The sequence below is a fragment of the Monodon monoceros genome, unplaced genomic scaffold (genome assembly GCF_005190385.1).
Source record: "Monodon monoceros isolate NGI ecotype Baffin Bay Population unplaced genomic scaffold, NGI_Narwhal_1 Super_Scaffold_18, whole genome shotgun sequence".
Lineage (NCBI taxonomy): Eukaryota > Metazoa > Chordata > Mammalia > Artiodactyla > Monodontidae > Monodon > Monodon monoceros.
The window spans coordinates 152587661-152596619 of NW_021703774.1; the positions used below are offsets into that span (position 1 = coordinate 152587661).

Below are 8959 nucleotides of genomic sequence, written 5' to 3' on the forward strand. Positions count from 1 at the left end.
ACACACACACACACAAACACAAATCAACTATTTACACATAGATTAAAAAAATTACTCTTGTGCATGAACAAAAATGAAAACACAAATAAATTAAGGTATTCCAAAACCTTTTTCACATTCTTTCTTTTGTATGAATCCCCCTTTATTCCAGTCATTAGTGTTTGTGTTTTCTCATAAAACCTAGTCTTTATGCTATGAAGAGCATTGGTGATGAGCACTTCATTAAGAAGCGTCTCAGCATTGTCTCTAGAATTTCCTTCTGAGACAGAAAACATTTCTGGGACTGGAGACTGAAGTGTTCATCCTGTTTTCCTTCTTTCCAATTAAAGCTGATTCCATGACAGAAGTATCAATCTGTGGAAATAGCATTGTTTTTCCTCCCCAAAGCAGAAGATTCAGCACCTGTACTTAGAGTTCTGTTGGAGAAGTGGCTGAACTCAAAATGTATTAGGAACCCAACTGCAGTTTAGTGTTGGTGGATTCAACAAATTGCAGCAGTCCTTCAAATACAGGCTATGGTTTCCTTCTGGGATGACCTCACCAGGACCCTTGGCAACAGTACCGCTCAGTAGACTCTGGCAGCAAGATACTACATTGGTTGTGTTTCTAACTGAGCCGGAGTTGAAGGCGTTCTCCAAAACATGATGGCAGTTGATGTCTACAGAAGTGCTGGTAAGTGCTATGGATGTGAGTCTGCCCGCCTATCACTATGCCTAGGGAACCGAAATTGGCAAAGCCACAGAGAGCATGAGTGGCAATTGTCTCAGCACGAATCTACATATATTGCTGCACACCATCCACAAATTGGGTCCACCCTCTTGCTTTAAATGGATCAATTTTGAGAGTTTCTGATAAGCCACAATTTTATTGAAGAATGTCTTATAACCTATGAGTTTGGCAACCACAAAGCTGTCTTGCCAGTCCACTCCCATCATGAAGGAAAAGGGCACGAAGATGTAGGAGCATATTACTTCGAAACTCAGTTGTGGGTAGTCAAACATGTTTCCAAACCAGGAAAGGGCTGAATTCGCAAAAGACAACAGGGCCAGAAAGGCAATCAAATTCACAGCGATGTTCGCCACCAGGGAAATGCATGAGGATGCTCCCTGAGGGTTATTTTAGGTGTTTCTGTCTCAGGTCAAGAAAGTTTAGAAATAGCCAATGCTGCAGGTGTGGACATAACTGAAGCAGTTAACAGGTGAGAGGATGAAACCCCAAAAGAAATAAATGTACCTAAGACACTTCCAGCAATGGTAGAGAACCCAGTGGTCATGATTGTGTGGAGTTCAGACTTGGTGACATATGGTAAATGTGGTTGGACCAGCAGTGGAGACTCTCTGTCCAACAAATCTATTGCCAGAAGGAACTACAGATTCAACCGGAGATGTTCCCATAGTCACTAGCATTACCCATCCATCCTCTCAAACAAACATGGTTGATGGTCCCAATTTGTAGTGGTCCTTCCAACCAGAGACTGTGGTGCCCTCCTCAGAATGGAGACTTCCTGTTGCATCCTCTCTCCTTCCTTCCTGCTTCGATGTGGACACAGGAATGCTTTTTAATGATCCACTGCATCAATCCGAGGTAGTGCAACATGGACATCACAGTGCTGAAGAAACCCACGATGGGCAGGACCTTAAATGCAAAAAAGTGGTCTTTATATTTCTCACCAAAGACAAATGTGGCGCCAGCATCAGTGTACTCCAGGAATGTCAGAACTTGTTTCCGTAACCAGTCAAAAGCCATAAATCCAGTTTCCGTCTTTAGTATCAAAAGCCCAAGAAGAAACTGTAACCCAATACCCCAGAAGACAGGCCTCCAGTAAACTTTGGTTGGGTGCTTGGAAAATAGAAATGTCAGGATAAGGTACATTAGGAGTCCACCGAAGGACAACAGCTGCTGTTGGCCCAATCTGGTGGTGTCAAAGACCAGCCAGAAAATAACTCCCAGGATCAGGCAGGCCCAAATTACCCACTTTAGCCAGAACCAATGGCTGTCCAGAAGCCTTTGGCCAGGAGACGGGAGCTGAGCGATTTGAGACTCATATCTGGCCATGAAGTGATCCCAGATCACAAAGAAGATGGCAACCACCGTGATCATGAAAAGAGGAAGGGCTCTGCGAAAGTTCAGCACACAGGCCGCAATCACCAGAGCCAGGTAACTTGCTGTTAAAATGCCCCAGATGACGGGCTTCCCTGGTGGCATAGTGGTTGAGAGTCCCCCTGCCGATGCAGGGGACACGGGTTCATGCCCCGGTCTGGGAAAATCTCACATGCCGAGCCTGCGCGTCCAGAGCCTGTGCTTCACAACGGGAGAGGCCACAACAGTGAGAGGCCCGCATACCGCAAAAAACAAACAAACAAACAAAAATGCCCCAGATGATATACTTAAGGGTTGTTTTGTGTTCCCTACAAAACTCATAAACTGTACCATACTTCCTTTCCAGGCACCTTTTGACGTGTCTCTCGATCGTCCTCATCTTCAGCCTTTCTTGGAGAATCCTGCTCAGTGGTGACTTGCTCTTCCCCCTGTTTGCCCTTTTCTTGTTCTCTTTTGCACAACTCTACTCCTTAGTGAGTTGTCATTTCCTGATGTGTTCTGGTTTTCAAAGCAGTCTTCATCACTCTGAAAGCCGGTGTCGCTGCAGCCCTCGGCTGTGAGGGCTACCATCCTCTGCAGCTCCACAGAATTTTTGCTGCTCGCTGAATTCTCTTCAAATGTCTGGGCTGGAGATCCCCTGTACCTCACTAATCCTTCTCATTATCCTCATTCCTTCTGGCCCATTTTTACTCTGGGAGGAAGACTCCTGTGCACGGGAACCGCAGATGGTCTCTGGTGCCTCTTCCCTGGTGTGTCGGATGGAGGGCCAGACGCCAGGTTCACTCCCCAGCTCACCTAGGAGAATCTGATTTATGACTTTTTGACTTTTTTTTTTTTTTCCGGTACGCGGGCCTCTCACTGCTGCGGCCTCTCCCGCTGCAGAGCACAGGCTCCGGACGCGCAGGCTCAGTGGCCATGGCTCACGGGCCCAGCCGCTCCGCGGCATGTGGGATCTTCCCGGACCGGGGCACGAACCCGTGTCCCCTGAGTCGGCAGGCGGACTCTCAACCACTGCGCCACCAGGGAAGCCCTGACTTTATTTTTTGATGGTGCAAAACTGATAAGCATTCAGTAGAAACCTACTTTGAATTCTGAATTTTAATCTTTCCCCAGGCTGGTGATATGCAGTATAATAGTCAGTCTCTCAATACCCTCGGGATGCTGGGCAGTGGCAACTCCCAGTCAGCTATACAATCGTCAGGGTAAACAACTGATACACTTACAACCATTCTGTACCCACACAACCATTCTGTTTTTCACTTTCAGTACAGTATTCAATAAATCACATGAGGTAGTCAACACTTTATTATGAAACAGGCTTTATGTTAGATGATTTTGCCCAACTGTAGGCTAACGTGAGTGTTTTGAGCATGTTTAATGTAGGTTAGGCTAAGCTATGATGTTCAGTAGGTCAGGTGTATTAAATGCATTTTTTACTCACAATACTGTCAATTTACAATGGGTTTATTGGGATGGAACCCCATTATAAGTGGAGAAAGGTCTGTAGTGGCTATCTCTAAGGAGATTGAATGGCCCCTGATGGCAGCCTGTGACATGTCTGCCAGCCTCTGTTTCCTACAGGCCACACCCCAAACCCAGTGTTAGTGTTTCCTCCTAATCACAGCATGAACAGGTAACAAGAACAGGAAAGCAATGAGATCTCTGAACACCTGATCAAGGAAAACTTCCTGGAGGAAGAAGAGCCTAGAGAATGAGTAGAAGTTGAGGCAACAAAGGATAGTGATTCCTAGAGCAGACTGGACCCAGGTGTCTCGGATCTTCCACTTACTAGCTGTGCCTCACTTTTTTCAACTGTGAAATGGGGCAGTTAGTGTTTCTCTCATAGCATTTTGTGAGAGTTCAATAAGTTTACACATGTAAAGGGCTTAGAGCTGAGCCTGGCACATAGGAAGGAGTCCATAAATGTCAGCTGTTACTATCTGACTAGGAGAGGATGGGGAGGTCATCAGAGCTATGAGATGCAGCTGGGCAGTTGTGCTGTATATTAGAAATAATTGCTAAAGGGCCTTGACTCCCAGACCTATGAGTTTAATGGGGATGCTAGTGGTGAGGAGCATGAGATGGGGGTGTTCCAAATCAGACCTCAAATCCACGCTCATATACATGCCCACACCCACCAGGCACCCACAGACACAGGGGCACTAGACCCCATGCCTATGCACTGCGCCCGTGCACAGACACACCCACACACTCACACACACTCCTGGACACAGACCCACACGCGTGCTTCCTCCTCTTTCCCCAACCCCTCTCAGAAATAAAAGTGCTCCCAGCCCGGGGTGGGGGGTGGTTTGCACACCGCCGCAGACCCCCGAGCCTCTCCCAGCCCCAGCGCCGGACAGCTAGAAATGAGTCTGCTCCGCCATCTCCAGGCCTGAAGGCTTCTAGCCACACCTTATCCTTCCCAGCTCCTCTTCCCAAACCCCCAGGCTCAGGGGCGGTCGATCTTCTACTTGCTCCATTCTTTTTTATCTCCAGTAGATTTGAGAAGAGATTCGGCTGGTTGTGGGACTGGCCCGCGGGAGGAGGGAGGTGGCTCAGGGAAAAGGGGAATCATCATACTGAGGTCAGGGCCGGGGGAGGGGCCAGGTCCCCCAAGGACCTGTATGTACACCCTCCCACCCCCCCCCCCCCCCCCCCGGGGATGAAAGAGGGCTCGGGCCGTGGGATGGGAGCAGTCTGAGGGGCTCGGTGCTTGGGGGGCCGTGAGCTTGCCCCATAATGGGGCGCAAGGTGGAGCCCTAGTGCTCCGTGCCGGGGAGGAAGGAGAGGGCAGGAGGCCGGCGTTCAGCTGGTGTCCAGCGGTCCCCGGGCGGGGCTCGTCCCCCGAAAGGCACGGACAAAGGGGCGGCCTCCCCGGACCCCTGCGCCGCCTGGAGCCGAGGGCTCAGCACAAAGCTGGGGGCGGGTGGAGCCGAGCCCGCCCCACGCGCCGGCGCTCACGGGACTGTTGATCCGCACGATTGCGAGCGACGTTTCCTGCGCTTAATCCCAACAAGCATGAAAACGGCTCCAGCGGGTCCGCCAGCAGGCCCTTTGTCCCGGCCCCTCGCGGGACAGCTGCAGCCAGGATCCCTCCCCACTTTTGTGTCTCCACCCCCGCGCCCCTCTCCGCCCTCCCCAACTCAGCTGCCCGGATGGCCGCAAGCCTCCCAGGTCTCTCGCCTCGGGCACTTGGGCCGCACAAAGAGGGGCAGTGCCCCTAATCTGGGGGAGGGGGAAGATTAACCCCAGGGTCTGCAGGGAGAGGTGGGACTGTGGAGGGAAGACAGAGAGAGAGGGCTGAGGGGTGCGCCTTCTGCGAATGTGGGCTGTGCGAGTGATGTGGGCCCGCAAGTGAGAGCATAGATGTGGGACTGGAACCGTAGGTCGACACGTGTGAGCGGGTGCAAGTTAGCAGACTGGAGGGGACCCGGGTTGACTACTCAAGCTTCTTGGACTCCTCTGGCCAGCCCCCAACATTCAGTGTTCAGACAGCTCGCAGGGCAAGAAACTCCCTAGACCTTGATGCTCCCTGGGCTCCCTGGGCTCCCTGGGACCTCCTGTCTCTACTCCTCCTGGGATCTCCTCCACTCTGTGCCTTGGCCCCTGCCCATCCTCTGGACTCCAGCAGGGTCTCTGCCTCCAACTGCCCCCTGGACAGCTCCCTTCGGATGACCCACAGCACCTCAAACGTCCCATGTCCCAAACTGAGCTCATCTCGTCACCCACAAATCTGCTCACCCCACTCAGTCACCTGGGGTGTAAGCCTTGGTCCTCCTAGTCACTCCTCACACCCGTCACCAGGTCCTGTCCCTTCTGCCTCCGAACGCTTCTCTAGCCCATGCCTTCCTGTCCACTCCAGCTTCCCCATCTTGGTTCAGGCCACTGTCATCTCTCACCCAGAAAACTGGAAGGGATCCCAGCCTGGCTCCCTCCCTTCCATTCACCACACTGCTCTGGAGTGGGCTTCCATAAGACTCCTCCAACTTAAGACCTTTCCAAGGCTCTCCAGTTGCTTAGCTTGGTTTACAAGACCTTCTCTGACTGCTTCCTACATCCTCACTGGCCTGTTCTTTCCCCAGGGTCTGTTGTTCTCAAGTTACTGTCTAGTCCACAAAGACCTTTCTCAAGAGCCTTCATGGAGATTTTTTTCTCATGAAATCTCTGAGTAGCCTTGTTCCTCACAGAACCATCCTTCAGAAGGTCCAGGGAGCTACAGGGCAGTGGGAAGCCAGATCCTCCAGAGACAGTGTGTGCTGGCTCAGCCTTGCCCACACTATGCCTGCCACACGCAGGACAGCAGGGCTCCTCCCCAGCTGATGTGGTCCTGCCCTTCCTTGGGCTTCCTCAGGCCACCGTGGCTACAGAGGCCACTCCAGGTGCGTGAATCCTCAGGGCTGCTGGACACCCTTGTCTCTGTCCCAGATCTCTCAGGATGGACCACATCCCCAGGGGGCTCAGAACCCCACAGTCTGCAAACATGTCTGTGTCACACTGTTCCTGTCACCATTGTCACCAGACACCTCCTCCCAGGAACCTGCTTCCAGGATGCTCTCAAGCCCCTGTCTTAGTCAGAGAGGAAATTCTTATATTCAACAAATATTTATTACTGTCTACCATGTTCCAGCCCCTCTGGTAGGCAGTGGTGATTCAGATGAATCAGACACAGTCCCAGCCCACTGGAACTTCACAGTCAATTCCTGGAGACCCAGACACGGGTAATAAGAGTACAGTGTGATAAGTGCTAATACAAATCTGTCCATGGTGCTGTGGAAGCACTTTGTAAAACATGTTCTAATAGGTGGGAAGTAAAAGATTTCCAAGTTCAAAGGGAATGATCAGGAAAGCGTTCACAGGGAATTAGCTGGCAGTCTAGTGGTTAGGTCTCTGCGCTTTCACTGTTGAAGGCACAGGTTCAATCCCTGTTCGGGGAACTAAGATACTAAGATCTGGCAAGCCACTCGGGGGAGGCCAAAAGAAAATAAAGGAAAAGAAAAAAAAAAAGGAAAGCATTCACAGAGGAGCTGATGTGGAGGATGTGACCTGGAGGATGAGTAAAAGTAGGTAACCAACCTCCTAGGAAAAGTGAAGAGGACTTACCCTGGAGACCCAGGAACCAGGAGCCTCCGAGAGTTCAGAAGCAGGGCACTGTCCAAGAGGCAGAGGAGTCTCTAAGCTGGCAACTGCAATGAGGAGCGAGGCTTTACCTGTACAACTGTTATGAATGCTTGCTCTCATGAGGTTGGCCTGAGACATCACATCACTTCCTGGGATGCTGGGCAGTATAATAAACTCAGTAAAGTATCCCACTTGTCTGTGAGCCACACAAGCCTCTGTCTTCAGGTACATTCAGAACCTTCAGAGTTTGGGAGTGTATGGGGTAGTAACGGGTACAGACCGGGAACCCCAGAAGCCAGTCCTCTGAAGAAAGGGCTTCTGCACCAGGCCACTGGGCTTCATTATGGGAACCAACAATACTCCCGCAAAAGACCCTCCCTGCTTAATATCAACTAAACTTGGTTCTGCAGGAACCCAACAACATAGGCTCAGTCCAGAACATGCAGGTGTACACAGATGTATATGTCTGTGTCCAAACCCCTGTGAAGAAGTTCAAAGCTTCTTTTATCTGGTGGGTCTGGTGGGTTTCAATGCCATACTCCCCCTCCCCCTCCCCCAATTTTATTCCTACTTGCATCCTGCGTTATTCCTGTCCCTGTCGCCAGCTCATCCTCTCCCCATTCTCAATACCATCTTTCCCAACTCACTTCTCTATTTCAGCCCAAAGCATCGTCCTAACAACAACAGCAATAAGAGAAAGAAGAAGGAGGAGGAGGAGAAGGCAGAGGGGAGTAGGAGAGGAGTATTTTCTTAGAGTGCTAACTCTGTGTCAGGACAGGCACTGTTCTTGGTGCTTTACCTGTGCTAACTCATCTAATCCCTAGGAGAAAGGTACTATTATCCTCTGCATTTTGCGGATGAAGAAATTGAGGGCCGGGGTGTTGAGCAACTTGCTTAAATTCACATAGCTGGTAGGAGGCAGAGCCAGGATTCAAACCCAGGCAATCTGGCTGCAGAATCAGTGCTCTCACCACCTCAACTCCACGTTGCCCCACAACCGCTCCCTACTTGCCTTTATAACCATCTTCATATTCTCCTACCCTATCGCCATCCCAATCTCATTCCCTTCAGCATCCTGTCCTACACATATTATCCCATCCCACTTACTCCATGCCCAGTTTCATACCCATTCCTCACCCCCCCACCCAACCTTTGACTCTTCCCCATTCCTATTCCCTTCCTCTTCCTTGTACCCCTTAGAAAACTGGCTTTGGAGTCTGTTTTCAAGTTCACTAGGCTTTGAACCAGAGATACATTCACTTAAATTTTTGGAGCCTCAGTTTTTTCATCGGTTTGAAAGGGGTAAGAAAGCAAGTGCCATCTACTACACAGGATTGCTGTGCATATTAAATAATGCTCTTGAAATTGCTTTGTAAATTGCAAAATATTTTACAGCCCAATGTGTTGTTGTTGTTTTGTTAATTTGCCTTGATATTATTTTTTACCCTGTCTAGAAGCAAATGTTTTAATTTCAGTAATTGACCATTTGTTTTCTAAACAGTGAAATCGTTATGCTGTTTTGAAACTAATTTTAATGGAGGCTACTGAAATGGTAATCTTTATTGTTTGTGATTATTAATAATTTAAGAAAAAGAAAAGTAAATGTTGCTTGTATTAACAAGGTTGGGATTACTTTCCACGGGAGGTCCTAAAAATGGAATGGTTGTGAATGAGGGTGCTCTAGGACAGGATGGGAAAGAGCTGAGATGGGAATGGGGAATGGGAAAGAGGATGGAGA

The 8959-nt window shown here is 49.9% G+C and overlaps 1 pseudogene; it reads right to left on the reverse strand.

Annotated features, from left to right (window-relative positions):
* Positions 1–437: 437 nt before the first annotated feature.
* LOC114898003 lies at positions 438–7359 on the reverse strand (annotated as a pseudogene).
* Positions 7360–8959: the final 1600 nt, after the last annotated feature.